The sequence below is a fragment of the Microcaecilia unicolor genome, chromosome 6 (genome assembly GCF_901765095.1).
Source record: "Microcaecilia unicolor chromosome 6, aMicUni1.1, whole genome shotgun sequence".
NCBI lineage: Eukaryota > Metazoa > Chordata > Amphibia > Gymnophiona > Siphonopidae > Microcaecilia > Microcaecilia unicolor.
In genome coordinates this window covers 27,858,387-27,872,834 of record NC_044036.1, presented here as the reverse complement: position 1 = coordinate 27,872,834, position 14,448 = coordinate 27,858,387, and the positions used below count along the sequence as shown (strand labels likewise).

The 14,448-nt window shown below is 44.6% G+C and overlaps 1 protein-coding gene across 2 annotated transcripts in view; it reads right to left on the bottom strand.

Moving 5' to 3' along the window:
- Positions 1 to 8,181: 8,181 nt before the first annotated feature.
- PODN (podocan) overlaps positions 8,182 to 14,448 on the bottom strand; it is an 86,359-nt gene continuing 80,092 nt past the window's right edge. For both annotated transcript variants that reach the window (XM_030207415.1, XM_030207417.1), the window contains exon 11: positions 8,182 to 9,004. The gene's annotated coding sequence lies outside the window, so the exon portion shown is untranslated. The remainder of the gene's footprint in view (positions 9,005 to 14,448) is intronic.

Below are 14,448 nucleotides of genomic sequence, written 5' to 3'. Positions count from 1 at the left end.
CCAACTGTACATTATTACCATAGTCCTTATGGGTGAAGGGGGCACCTCTGTGTGGGTACAGTGGGTTTCTGGTGAGTTTTGGAGGGCTCACAGTTTCCTCCACAATTGTAACAGGTAGAAGGAAGTATGGGCCTGGGTCCACCTGTCTGCAGTGCGCTGCACCCACCACTAGACTACTCCAGGGACCTATATGCTGTTCTAATGGACTGAGTATAACATCTGAGGCTGGCATTGAGGCTGGCAAGTAATGTTTTAAATCACATTTTTGGTGTGGGGGGGGGGGGGGGGTTAGTGACCTCTGGAGGAGTAAGGAGAGGTCATCCATGATTCCATCCAGTGCCTTATTCATTATAAAAACAGGTCTAGCTCAAAACGTCTTAGTTTTAGTCCTGGACGGTTTTGTTTCATTCCATTATGGCTGACAAATGTCCAACTGTTAGGAACGCCCAGATCCCGCCCTTAACACGCCCCTGACACGCTCCCTTGTATTCGAACACACTTCTGACAGACTTAATAGAAAAACATCTAAAAATTGGTTTGGGGCATTTTTCTCTTTTGAAAATGAGCTCCATAGTAACATTACTATTTGAAACAGGGCTTAAGACAGAGTCAAGTGATGAGATATGAGCACTTAGTCCCCTGAAGAAGCTAATTGGATGAATGATAAAAACAATTCTTTATGAAGACTTGCATAATAATTATGGAGAATTGAATAACAAATGAAAGAAGTGCGCAATACATATAATAATAAATAAATAAATAAATAATAAAAAAATTGTTGGAGGTTTTTAGACCGATGAGAAGACTGGAGTCCTATAAGTGCTGGTACTAAAGAAAAGTTGCTTGCTGCCATGCAGGGATATTGGAGGTCTTTCCCTCCATTTATTAACATAGTCTTAGATTAATTTGAGTTTGATTTGAAGAGCATTTGAAGAGAGTTTCACAAAGTAATATTTTCAGCTTAGAACGTTTGTTTTATACACAAGCAGTGGTGTGCTGGAGCAGGCTCTCACAGGCTCGCAAGAGCCGGTTGTTAAGTTTTTAAGAATTTTGGGAGCCGGTTGTTAAAGTAGGGCCCTCCATGGCTACTTTAACAACTGGCTCCCAAAATGTGGGCTTGGTCCCCCCTGCTGAATTATCTTTTACTTTGCTGGTGGGGATGCTGAGCCCTGCCAGCCAAGTAAATAGACTACTGCTGCTCCCCGCTCCTTGTTTCCAGCTCTTGGCAGCAGGCTGGAACTTCTCTCACATGCTCAAGAAGTTCCAGCATGCTGCTCAGAGTAAGATGTAGGGAGTGGTGGCAGTCCATTTATTGGCTGCCAGCAAAGGTATGCCTAGCGTGCCCGCACGAAGGGAGGGAGGAGAGAGAGGAAAGTGTCGCTCCCCCCTCCCCCCCGGCCACCTCTGGCCCTTCCAACTGCAGAGCTGGCTACTTCCGGAGAAAGAGCCTGTTGTTAAAAACTTACCAGCACACCCCTGTTAACACAGGTACTATAGGCCAGAGCCCAGTCACATGCCTAGTGGAGAACCCTCAGTCCAGCAGATGAATCATTAGCACTTTGCCTGGTACCCTTGTCAGAATTAACTCTGCAAAACAGGAACTAAGGCCCCGATGATCAAAGGCAAAGGCAGGCACTAGAGGCCATTTGTGCCGAACTAGCGCCCGCATTTGCCTGTGCCCCAGGATCAGATCTGGCAAACGCGTGTAGCAACGTGCTCGCTGGCTCTGCATGCTAATAGAGTACAAAACAGGGACATTAGTAGTCCTCCCCAATGCTCAGCAGGCATCACACCAAACAAGGGTGCTGCTCCCACTGCAAACCCTATGCCAGCTCGGATCTGGCTTTAGGGTTTGCTAGGGCATTGGGGAGGAATGGCGAGGCCCTGTTCAGTATGCACTTGCATGCTTACGGTCCTCCCACCCACTCCCGACACAAGGGGCTGACTCCCAATGACCGCCCACCCCACAAACAGAAGAACCCCCTTAGCTTGCAGACCCCCCCGTCCCACAAGCAGAAGCCCCCCTTTGCCACATCCTCCCTCCCTTCCTCCCACTCTAGTCTGGTGGTCTAGTCCCCTTCCCCTAGGCCTCCAGAGGATCTTCTGTTTGTGGGGTGGGGGTTGTCAGCGGTTGTTGGGTTCAGTCCCTGTGTTGGGGAGTCTGGAGGTCCCATTGGACCTCCAGCCCCTGTTCGGGCTGGTTTTTCAGGACCGGGCTTTTTCTTTTTTTTTTGACAGCCCAGACCTGTCAAACAACTGCTGCGGGAGGTTTCTGCGGGAGGATTGTTTCTTGGGTGCACGCCCAGGCACAAACCTCTCGCAGAAGTACCCTGACGGTCGAAGCTAATAGCATACATGAATTTGCATGCTGTTAGGGTGTTATTGCCCTGTGCTGTTCTGGCACTAATTTTACAGAGGTATTTGGAACAGTGTGGGGGTTTTGATCACCGGCCTATAAGACATTTGAAGAGTTTATACTGGAATAAAATGGACTAAGATAGCTAATGTGAATCATACTGAGATTTTAATCATATGCCATATGGAACAGTCGCACAAACGTGACAAATCTCTACATGGTAGAAATACATTTGTTTTAATTATAAAGATATAGTTTGAATTAATAAACACATCAAAGGGTAAGATGATCCTTTCATGAAGCTGATGTGGCTGAAAAGGACTTCCATTCTCAACAGTAATGTCACATTGCAGGACCCAGGTTGCAAATACAAGAGGCCTCCACCCTATTCAGTTTAAGAGCCAAGTCAAGAATCTGAAGCCGCAGAGGTGCCTCCTGCTTGCAGGCTGAGGCCGGGATCCTCCCACCCCAGCATCCAATCAAGGGGCATCTCAGAAGACCCAGACTCTTCTGATTGGTTGTTTTGGTTATTACCAAGTTAACTTTAGCTGAAAGTATGTTGTCCATCAGAGAACCATAGTGTGACTGATCATGTGTTGCCAATGACTATATTTGAGTTGTGCTGTGTTAAAGCCACTGAGCTCTTTGATTTTATCTGAGGTTTATTACCTTCCCAGCATGAATTGCACTAATGGTATTTGGTTATGAGTTAACTCCCAGATAACACAAGAAATCAAAAAAGGAGAAAGGTTCCCTATGAAAGGAATGCCAAAGGACAAGGAAGTAGGGGTGAATCGTAGAACCTTGGCATAAGAACTCATTAAACATTGACTAGTTAAATGTAACATTGAGGCATGCTAGGGAGGTAAAATTCCTTGATGAAATCAAAGACAGCTTTATGGAGCAGCTGGTACAGGAGCCGACGAGAGAAGGAAAAATTCTAGACCTAGTCCTTAGTGGAGCGCATGATCTGGTGCGGGAGGTAATGGTGCTGGGGCCGCTTGATAACAGTGATCATAATATGATCGGATTTGATAATAGCTTTGAAGTAAGTATACATAGGAAATCAAATACGTTAGTGTTTTAACTTTAAAAAAGGAGACTATGATAAAATGAGAAGAACGGTGAAAAAAAGCCTTAGAGGAGCGACTGCGAGGGTCAAAAATTTACATCAGGTGTGGATGCTGTTCAAAAACACCATCCTGGAAGCCCAGGCCAAATATATTCCACATATTAAAAAAGGAGGACGGAAGACCAAACAACAGCCAGCATGGTTAAAAAGTGAGGTGAAGAAAGCTAAAAGAAAAAACTTCAGAAAATGGAAGAAGGAACTGACTGAAAATAATAAGAAACAGCATAAGGAATGTCAAATCAAATGCAAAATGCTGATAAGGAAGGCTAAGAGGGACTTCGAAAAAAAGATTGCGTTGGAGGCAAAAACACATAGTAAATTTTTTTTAGGTATATTAAAAGCAGGAAGCCTGCAAAAGAATTGGTTGGATCGCTAGATGACCAAGGAGTAAAAGGAGCAATCAGGGAAGACAAAGCCGTAGCGGAGAGATTAAATGAATTCTTTGCTTCGGTCTTCACCAAGGAAGATTTGGGTGGGATACCGATGCCGGAAATGGTATTCGAAGCTGATGAGTCAGAGAAACTTAATGATTCTCTGTAAACCTGGACGATGTAATGGGGCAGTTCTACAAACTGAAGAGTAGCAAATCTCCTGGACTGGATGGTATTCATCCCAGAGTACTGATTGAATTGAAAAATGAGCTTACGGAGCTATCATTAGTAATATGTAATTTATCCTTAAAATCGAGCATGGTACGGGAAGATTGGAGGGTGGCCAATGTAACGCCGATTTTTTAAAAAAGGTTCCAGAGGAGATCCGGGAAATTATAGACCGGTGAGTCTGACATTGGTGCCGGGCAAAATGGTAGAGACTATTATTAAGAACAAAATTACAGAGCATATTCAAAAGCATAGATTAATGAGACAAAGCCAACATGGATTTAGTGAAGGGAAATCTTGCCTCACCAATCTACTACATTTCTTTGAAGGGGTGAACAAACATGTGGATAAAGGTGAGCCGGTTGATATTGTGTATCTGGATTTTCAGAAGGCGTTTGACAAAGTTCCTCATGAAAGACTCCAGAGGAAATTGGAGAGTCATGGGATAGGAGGTAGTGTTCTATAGTGGATTAAAAACTGGTTAAAAGATAGAAAACAGAGAGTAGGGTTAAATGGTCAATATTCTCAATGGAGAAGGGTAGTTAGTGGGGTTCCCCAGGGCTCTGTGCTGGGACCTCTGCTTTTTAACATATTTATAAATGACCTAGAGATGGGAGTAACTAGTGAGGTAATTAAATTTGCTGATGACACAAAGTTATTCAAAGTCGTTAAATCGCGGGAGGATTGTGAAAAATTACAAGAGGACCTTACGAGACTGGGAGACTGGGCGTCTAAATGGCAGATGACGCTTAATGTGAACAAGTGCAAAGTGATGCATGTGGGAAAGAGGAACCCGAATTATAGCTACGTCATGCAAGATTCCACGTTAGGAGTCACGGACCAAGAAAGGGATCTAGGTGTCGTCGTTGATGATACGTTGAAACCTTCTGCTCAGTGTGCTGCTGCGGCTAAGAAAGCAAATGAATGTTAGCTATTATTAGGAAAGGAATGGAAAACAAAAATGAGGATGTTATAATTCCTTTGTATCGCTCCATGCTGCGACCGCACCTCAAATATTGTGTTCAATTCTGGTTGCCGCATCTCAAAAAAGATATAGTGGAATTAGAAAAGGTACAGAGAAGGGCGATGAAAATGATAAAGGGGATGGGACGACTTCCCTATGAGGAAAGGCTAAAGCGTCTAGGGCTCTTCAGCTTGGAGAAAAGGCGGCTGAGGGGAGATATGATAGAGGTCTATAAAATAATGAGTGGAGTTGAATGGGTAGATGTGAATCGTCTGTTCACGCTTTTCAAAAATACTAGGACTAGGGGGCATGCGATGATGCTACAATGTAGTAAATTTAAAACAAATTGAAGAAAAAGTTTCTTCACTCAATGTGTAATTACACTGTGGAATTTGTTGCCAGAGAATGTGGTAAAGGCGGTTAGCTTAGCGGAGTTTTAAAAAGGTTTGGACAGCTTCTTAAAGGAAAAGTCCATAGACCATTATTAAATGGACTTGGGAAAATTCACTATTTCTGGGATAAGCAGTATAAAATGTTTTGTACTTTTTTTGGGATCTTTCCAGGTATTTGTGACCTGGATTGGCCACTGTTGGAAACAGGATGCTGGGCTTGATGTACTTTTGGTCTTTCCCGGTATGGCAATACTTATGTATTTATGTAAACAAAGTTTAATATGATAAAAAAGAACAGAGGTCTACATAAACTAACTCCCCAAAAGATGGTGGGAATTCAGAAGACAGACCCAGGCATGACATGGTTCCATGTTTTGGCGCTAGGCACCTGCATCATGAGTCAATGATCTGAATGATTTAAAACCACAAATGACTGTGGTTGGGGGGTTAAGTAATCATCGGTATAAATACTTTCTCTGCTTCAAGCTCCGAGAAAATATAGTGTTGACTCCTGATACAGGCACCTAACGCCATAACATGGAATCGTGTTGAGTCTGAGTCTGTTTTCTGAATTTCCACCATCTTTTGGGGACTTGTTTTATGTAGACCTACGGTCTTTTTTTTTATCATAACAAACTTTATGTTTCATCAGTTCCTACGTCAAGGTTCTTTGATTGGTCCACCCAGGGGTGTGCTGGTAAATTGTTAACAGGGGGCTCTCTCTCGCCAGCAATGTAAAAGAGAATTCAGGAGGGCCCCAAGCCCACAGTTTGGGATCCATTTGTTAAAGTAGCCATGGAGAACCGGCTCCCAAAATTCTTAAAAACTTAACAAACGGCTCTCGAGAGCCTGTGAGAGCCTGCTCCAGCACACCACTGGGTCCACCCCTATGTTCTTGTCCTTTCACTCCCAGATAAACATCACACACATTATAGGACTAAGTTTAATTGTACGTGATGTGCCACTTCAAGCTATGGAGTACATTCTGGTATCATCTAACCTCTCTTTTTCTCTCCCATATCCTTTGAGTGTCATTTAAAAATACATTTTACTCAGGTAAATTAGAGTTTACCAGTGTAAAAAAAAGCCTTTGAAAATTCACCCCTCTCCCCCAGCTATCACAGTGCATGTACGTTTACCTGGGTGGAAAGAGGGGTAGGTTTCAGGTCAGGGGAGAGTAATTATTTTAAAATATCCGGGTTTCAAAATGTTCACCTTCTTCCACTGCTCTGAATTTTCAAAGTGTTAATCTGTTGAAAATTAGCTTGCAGGCCCATGGGTAGATTGAAAATTGCTTCATATAAATTCTATGAGGTCGATATTCAAATACCACCTTTATGGTCAGCAGTAGCATCAGCTACAAAACTGCTTTTTTAAAAGAAAAATGCTCATTGGCAGGTTTACATATAAGTTGACGTATTTGCAAAATATCCAACATTATGCATTTGAAAAAGGGGGTGTGTTTGGGGGGTAGGGTGATGGTGGCATAATAATTTGCATTTTCGGTGTCAGAATTCAACCATCAACTGTACCAGTTATATATTGAAGTGCAGATGGATAACATGGAGTTTCAATGCCAAAACTTAGATAGCTCTGCTGAAAATACAGAGAACTTCAACGGGGTAGTTCTCTACAGGTCGCCTAAAGTTAGGTGCTAGGATGATGCACGCTAAGCGTGAATATTCTATATCAGCAACTGCAAGTGATGTTCTAAAATACTAGCATAAATCTGTAGTTAGGCTTACATTAGCTCAATGGCTAGAGTAAACGCTCAACTGATAGTATTCTCTAACTTGTGCGTACAAATACAGGAAATGCCCCTGACCCACTCATGCCCCTCTCAGATTTTCTCCTAAGTGGTATATTAAGTCCTGAATAAACTTGTGCACTTTGGACTTTGTACACACAGTTGACAGAATACCAACTTAAGGCAGTTATGCCCGTGAGTGCTAATTAGTGCCAATCAGTGGCGTAGGTACAGGTGGGCCTGGGTGGGCTGTGGCCCACCCAATTTGTACTCAGGCCCACCCAAAATTGTGGCACTCTTGCTGTGGCTGGTGGGTATCGCCAAATCCCACCAGCTGATGATTTCCTCCTCCTCAGGCAACCAATGCTCTTCCAAACGGGAGCTGGCACCACACACCAGCCTGTCTGCACATGCTCAGTTTTCACCAGGCAGAATGTGGAGAGGAGAGAGAGCACAGCAGAGGGGCAGGAGGGGCTGAATTGCGTGACCATCCATTTTGGGCTCAGTCCCACCCAAAATTGGCTGTCTGGCTACGCCCCTGGTGCCAATTAGCACCAATTTAACACCAGTAGTAGCCAATAAATTGGTTGATAACACCAATTAGTAGTTAATTGTATTACACTGTCCGCCGGATTCTATATATCGTGCCCAGCATTTTGTGCCAAAATCCAAGCGTATTCTATAACACAAGTAACTTAATTGGCTTAACAAGCCAATCAGCGTTTTTAACAGCGCTTGACAAGCAATAATGCGCACTAATTTGCAATAATTAGAATTTACGCACCCAACTCGCTAAGCGTATTCTGTAATGCAGAGTGCCTAAATTCTAATGCGTGCAGCCAGAAAGGGCTGTGGTTATGGGTGGAGAACTGGGCGTTTCACCGGCATTCCAAAATTTACGTACGTTGTTATAGAATATGCCCCTCTCACGCTGGGATTTATGCCATGTTTTCCTTGGTGTAAATGGATGTGCATAATTCTAGGTACTGGGATATCAAGTAAGCATATTCTGTATATCACGCCTAAATCTAGGCGCCGCTTATAGAATAGGCTTAGGCGGAAAATTGTTCCCTGCTGAGTTTTTAGGTGCCACACATAGAATCTTTCCCCTCCCCCCCACGTGCGTAAGTGACACTATTCTATAACTTGAGCACACAGCTTAGCACACTAAGCATAAAATTGACTGCACAGGTTTACAGAATTAGGGGGTAAAAGGCATAACTTATAAATCTGAAATTAAATGGCATCTGTGCTAGTGAAAGCTGACCTCTGTATGTTTTTCCACCATGTGTTCTGGAAGAAAAGGTGCGCAACATCCCTCAGCCAATACCAAAACTATGACATACAATCCACTTCTAAACAGAATAATACATTACATAGAAGCAGCAGCTGAAAAGCTTATGTTCAAAACAGACGCACTTTGGGCCTGTGTACAAAGTGTTTTCTCCAGAGACCCCAAATGGGAAAAACCCGCCTGTACATCTGGCTCCTTGTTTATACACATAGAAACAAAAACCAAAGAGAAGAAACAAAAGCCAGCTTTTGTGTGTCCCAGAGCGACTGCCGTGAGGGGCTCAGGGTTTGGAAGAAATTGCTCCATTCTGACTCCACAGAAATAGGCTTTGATGCATCCCAATTCAGGCCTTCTTCAGATGGTTTTGAAATGGAGTTCAGGGTCTTTAGTGGGGAAAGGCCCATCTTCGTGGGGCCTGGTGTGCCACCATGACAAACTGCTTGCCTCCCCTTCCCCCACTAAATGCAGTCTGAATATATTTAAAGAAACAGGTAGATGAGTCACTTGCCTTATGTTTTTCCTGAAAAACATGAGAACAGGCTAGATTAGACTTACGTTCGCCAACTCAAATCATGTTAACACAGTACAAACATTTTAGGTATTTCACACTGATGTTTGCAAGCCCACAGCCTCACCAGAGGAGCACCAGAGGTATAGCTGTCCAATTATGACAGGAATTCAAGTATCTTCCGACCATAACGAAAACCCATAAGATCAATTATGGGTGGATAATATTGGCATTGCTGATATCTCACCTTGCATCCAAACCAAAGTTTCAGCGTGCTTGTCTGACATTGCTGTCTGGATGTCTCAACGCCACCTGAAATTAAACATAACCAAAACCGAGCTTCTCATTTTTTCCCCCAAACCCACCTCCCCACTCCCCCTGTTTTCTATTTCTGTTGATGGCTCTCTCATTCTCCCTGTCTCCTCAGCTCGAAACCTTGGGGTCATCTTTGACTCTTCTCTCTCCTTCTCTGCTCATATCCAGCAGATCGCCAAGACCTGTCGTTTCTTTCTTTACAACATCCGTAAAATCCGCCCCTTTCTTTCCGAGCACTCTACCAAAACACTCATCCACACCCTTGTCACCTTTCGTTTAGACTACTGCAATCTGCTTCTTGCTGGCCTCCCACTTAGTCACCTCTCCCCTCTCCAATCGGTTCAAAACTCTGCTGCCCGTCTCGTCTTCCGCCAGGGTCGCTTTACTCATACTACCCCTCTCCTCAAGTCGCTTCACTGGCTCCCTATCCGTTTTCGCATCCTTCTACTAACCTATAAATGTACTCACTCTGCTGCTCCCCAGTATCTCTCCACACTCGTCCTTCCCTACACCCCTTCCCGTGCACTCCGCTCCATGGATAAATCCTTCTTATCTGTTCCCTTCTCCACTACTGCCAACTCCAGACTTCGCGCCTTCTGTCTTGCTGCACCCTACGCCTGGAATAAACTTCCTGAGCCCCTACGTCTTGCCCCATCCTTGGCCACCTTTAAATCTAGACTGAAAGCCCACCTCTTTAACATTGCTTTTGACTCGTAACCACTCGCCTCCACCTACCCTCCTCTCCTCCTTCCTGTACACATTAATTGATTTGATTTGCTTACTTTATTTTTTTGTCTATTAGATTGTAAGCTCTTTGAGCAGGGACTGTCTTTCTTCTATGTTTGTGCAGCGCTGCGTACACCTTGTAGCGCTATAGAAATGCTAAATAGTAGTAGTAGTAGTAGTCTCTTGTAATCAGAGGTGATATTGTGATGTCATAATGCCTCAGGCCACCAATAAGAGCCAACCTCATCAGTGATGTCACAATGGCTTGATTGTCCTATACTTGGCTCACTTTTATTACATAGCTCTTTGAGCAGGCAGGGACTGTCTTTCTTCTATGTTTGTGCAGCGCTGCGTACGCCTTGTAGCGCTATAAAAATGCTAAATAGTAGTAGTAGTAGTGGCATTGCTGCAGTAGTACCTGAATATATTTTGTTATAGTGAAGGGATAAAAGAAAAATGGGTGGTGAGAGGGGTGATATATACTCAAGAAGATAATTTATTTTGCAATGGGAGTCTTATAAAGACTTAGGAATTAAAATTAAAATTAATGAAATATTGATGTAATTAAATTAATTAATGAATTAGCTAGCCAAAAGAGGTAAACAAAATAAGAAGCAATTACTGGGAAGAGATGTTGAAGGTAAGGCATCCAAGTTAGAGCAGAAAGAATGGTGACTTCAAAAGGTATGTAATTTGTTTTTTTTAAGGTTAGGGGCGGAGCAAACGAGCACGAGAACGTCAGGAAAATTGGCGGGCTCTGGGCGGCGGAGAATTGATGGGCAGCAAGGAGGAAAGCTACTTGAGGGAACTGAAGAAAGAAATTTCATCCTACCCAATCCCTCCCAAAATTTAGAAGAGTGAGGGTTGGGATTGGGATTTGGGTAATTTTGTAGTTGGGATAGCGATGTTTAGGGATGTTGAAAGGGGTAGTTTTAGTCGCAGCTGCAGTAATTTAAATGAGAATTTTTCAAGCAGCCTTCATTTAAGGACAATGAATTTATTGGCTACATGGATTTTACAGTGTCATCTGCTTGTGTGCGAAACCGCCAGAAGCAGAAGTGAGGCCTTGGCGTTACCGCAGGTCTCATTTTACAAGGTGGTTCATGGAGTATTAATACATTTATGGAATAAATATGTGCAGCAAGGTCGGCACCGACTAGCTTTATAAAAGGTAATAAGAAAAGTGAAGGTTGCATTGAAATATTGATAATAACATTTTTGTGATGGTTATGAATTTTTGATTGGTTAATAAAGCTGCGGCCAAAATTATTTCTCCAATTTATAAGGTTGTCATACTACTCTTTGTTCATGTGTGTGTCAGGAACGGATGCGATGCAAGTGCCAATATCTACTATAATAAAACTCACCCTCAACGTTCTGAGGACACTGACGTCAGTGAAGCCAAGCCCTGACTTCCTTCAAAAAGGTTCGAAGGTTCGTGGTGGTGAAGCCACCAAAATCGCTCCGGGCCCCGCCCTCGAGGGCGGAGCAATGGCAGAACAACGAAGGGGTTGGCAGGGAGGGAGGCAGGGAGGTGGGGGGGGAAATCGCTCCGGGCCCCGCCCTCACGTCAAACGTCATGACGTTGGGGGCGGAGCAATGGCAGAACAACGAAGGGGGGGTGTTGGCGACGAAAACCTTGCTAGCGCCTGTTTCATTGGCTCTGAAACGGGCCTCTTTTACTAGTAATGAATTAAAAAAAAAATAATTGGAGTCTCCAAAAAAATAATATACTAAAATGAAAAGGTCTCGGAACAAAAATTGTGTGGCATAGATATAAATACATTTCTGCATATCAAGATAAGTATGACCAGTTTTAGAATTGCTAGCAATGTTTCTATTGCATTCATAAAATATTGTGATGGAGTGATGATGTTTAAAGAGCTTGATATACAGCTTTTTGGGGTCCCAAGCAAAGTAAAATGATAAACACTGACCTGCATTTGTTTACATCTCTTTGCTGTATATGAAAACGTGGAGTCATTTTTGAATGAGTCTATCAAGTTACAAGGAAGTGGGGCAGTTCTCCCTTCTCAGCAAATGAATAGTTTTTGTGTGTACAACAATACACATCGTAATAAACATTATTTCAGTGACAAGTTTATGAACTGGAAAACTTGTTTTGAAAAAAAAATACATTTTTGTAATATTTCTTGCATGAAGATTGTTATCGTTTGATCTTAATACAATAGGAATGCATAGCTTTTGCCATATGGATTTTATGCTGTTATGAGAGGAAAATGTCCATCTCACTTTCTGACTAGATGGTGATGGTTTGGAAGTTCTACTAGTATGGTATCACATGAATCTTGCAATTTATGGCTGAGGTCTCAGATTCTGGCCAGGTTTCTTCCCTCTAATTGTGCAGATTTCCATGCTGGCACATTTTCTCTAAGATTACAGGAGATCGTCTGTAAGTCTTCTTGCTCCGTGTCTCATCTCCTTGCAGAGGGGCCAGAAGACCTGAAGTTCCAACTCTGTGATGCTGTTGCTACTGGTGCAGAAAGTCCCATTAGCAGAGTCTCTAACAAAACCTTTTTACCCCCAAAAGACTTAAAAAAAAAGAATCAGGACCATAACTCCCTCATTCCTCCATACCTCTCCTCTTCCTTTCTTTCTGCCGTCCACCTTATCCTAGATTCCTTTCCTTTCCTCTCCCCTGCCCCCAACTTCTTGCTTTCTCTCATCTCTCTTCTCCTCTGGAATCTGTCCTGCCCCATTCCGGTCCTCCAAGTTCTTTTCTGCTCCTTTCTCAATGCTTTACCTTTTCCCCCGTGTATCTCCCACTGATGTCATAGTAGACAGAGTAGCAGGAGCACAGGGAGAGCATGTTGGGTTGGGACAGGGCCGCCGAGAGCCGGGGCTGGGCCCGGGACAAGACTGCCCCCGGGCCCCCCCCCACCCGAGATTGTGTCGCGTCCCCCCCACCCGAAGTCGCCGGGCCCCCCCTCCACCCGCTGCCGGGCCCTCTCTGAACTAAGCTTTCACCTTCGGAGCAACCAGCAGCAGCAGCGCAGACCTCTCCTTCCTTCCGTGCCCCGCCCTTGCGGACGTTACGTCAGGCGAGGGCAGGACACGGAAGGAAGGAGAGGTCTGCCCTGCTGCTGCTGGTTGCTCCGAAGGTGAAAGCGCTTCAGGTTAGTTCCGGGAGCGACGGCGGGCGGGCCGGACTGCAACGGCGCAGGCCCCCCCCGGAGGCCCGGGCCTGGAGACTTTTGTCCCCCCCCTGTCCCCCCCTCTCGGCGGCCCTGGGTTGGGAAGAAGCAGGACTCCAGACTAGAAGCACATGCTCCCTGCCTTCCTGTCTTCCATGCTGAGGAAAGAGGAAGAGTGGCATGGTAGGAGAAAAAGGCAAAGAAGATTGTGAGTAGGTGGAAGGATGCATGTGCAAAACAACACGGGGGAAATTCTACAACTGGGAGCCTCCATGAAGGTCCTGAGGACAAGTGGTAGGAGAGTATACTAGCAAAACCAGGTATCAGTGCGCCTACAATTTATGTGCCCACAGTTCCACGAGACAGAGATGGCGTAAGTGCTTAATTACAGTATTTTATAAGTTACCCACATAAGTGAGAGCCCCGCTCGTGCTCTGTCCTTGCCTACGCCCCCCCCCCCCCTTGCCTTTATGTAATAGGTAAGTTAGGCGTGCTGTTACAGAATAGCATTGAGATGCCCTGCTGGTACTTTCACAGGTAAGTATACACTAATGCCCATAAGGATCCTAGACATTTACTCATGCAAGGAGTCCATAAAGGCAGATGCCTATGAATCTGTTCCATGTGTCACAAATTGCTAGGCTTGGGAAAATGTCTGGACTGCACTTCATCCCACTGGTGGCACTAGGGAGCCAGCCTCTAGTGGTAATAATGCGAGACCACCACTAGAGGTCATAGCACCCATTTGCAATCAGGAGCCATGAGGGGCAGGAATGAACGGGGTTTGCTCCTACCCCTGACGATCACTAGACCACTGGTCTCTAAAGGTAGGCCTGGGGAGATCTGCTGGGAGGGACTGGGAGAGGGGATCAGACCTTGTTGGTGGGGCCAGGATGGAAATCAGAAATTGTCAGAAGGGGGCGGGGAATCAGACCTTGAGGGCCAGGAGGGAAGGAAGATCAGCTTCAACCTTCAGAGCGATACCCAAAAGTTATGTGGGTACCAGCAGATATTCAGTGCCAGCCCCCATAGCTAAATGGGCATAGTAATGAATGTTTTTTGTGCAGTCCTATCTGCCTGCTTAGCTCTGCAGGCACTGGTAATGAATACTGCCAGCTCCTTCCCAACTCTGCCTCCACAATGCTGCTCTCCTGTCTGGTTTAAAGATGGCTGGTTAGTGCCGATAGTGCCGCTGAATATTGATGGGAGCCCCACCGTGCGTAAATTAAGCGGGTAGGAGCCTTTAGTATCGGGTCCTTA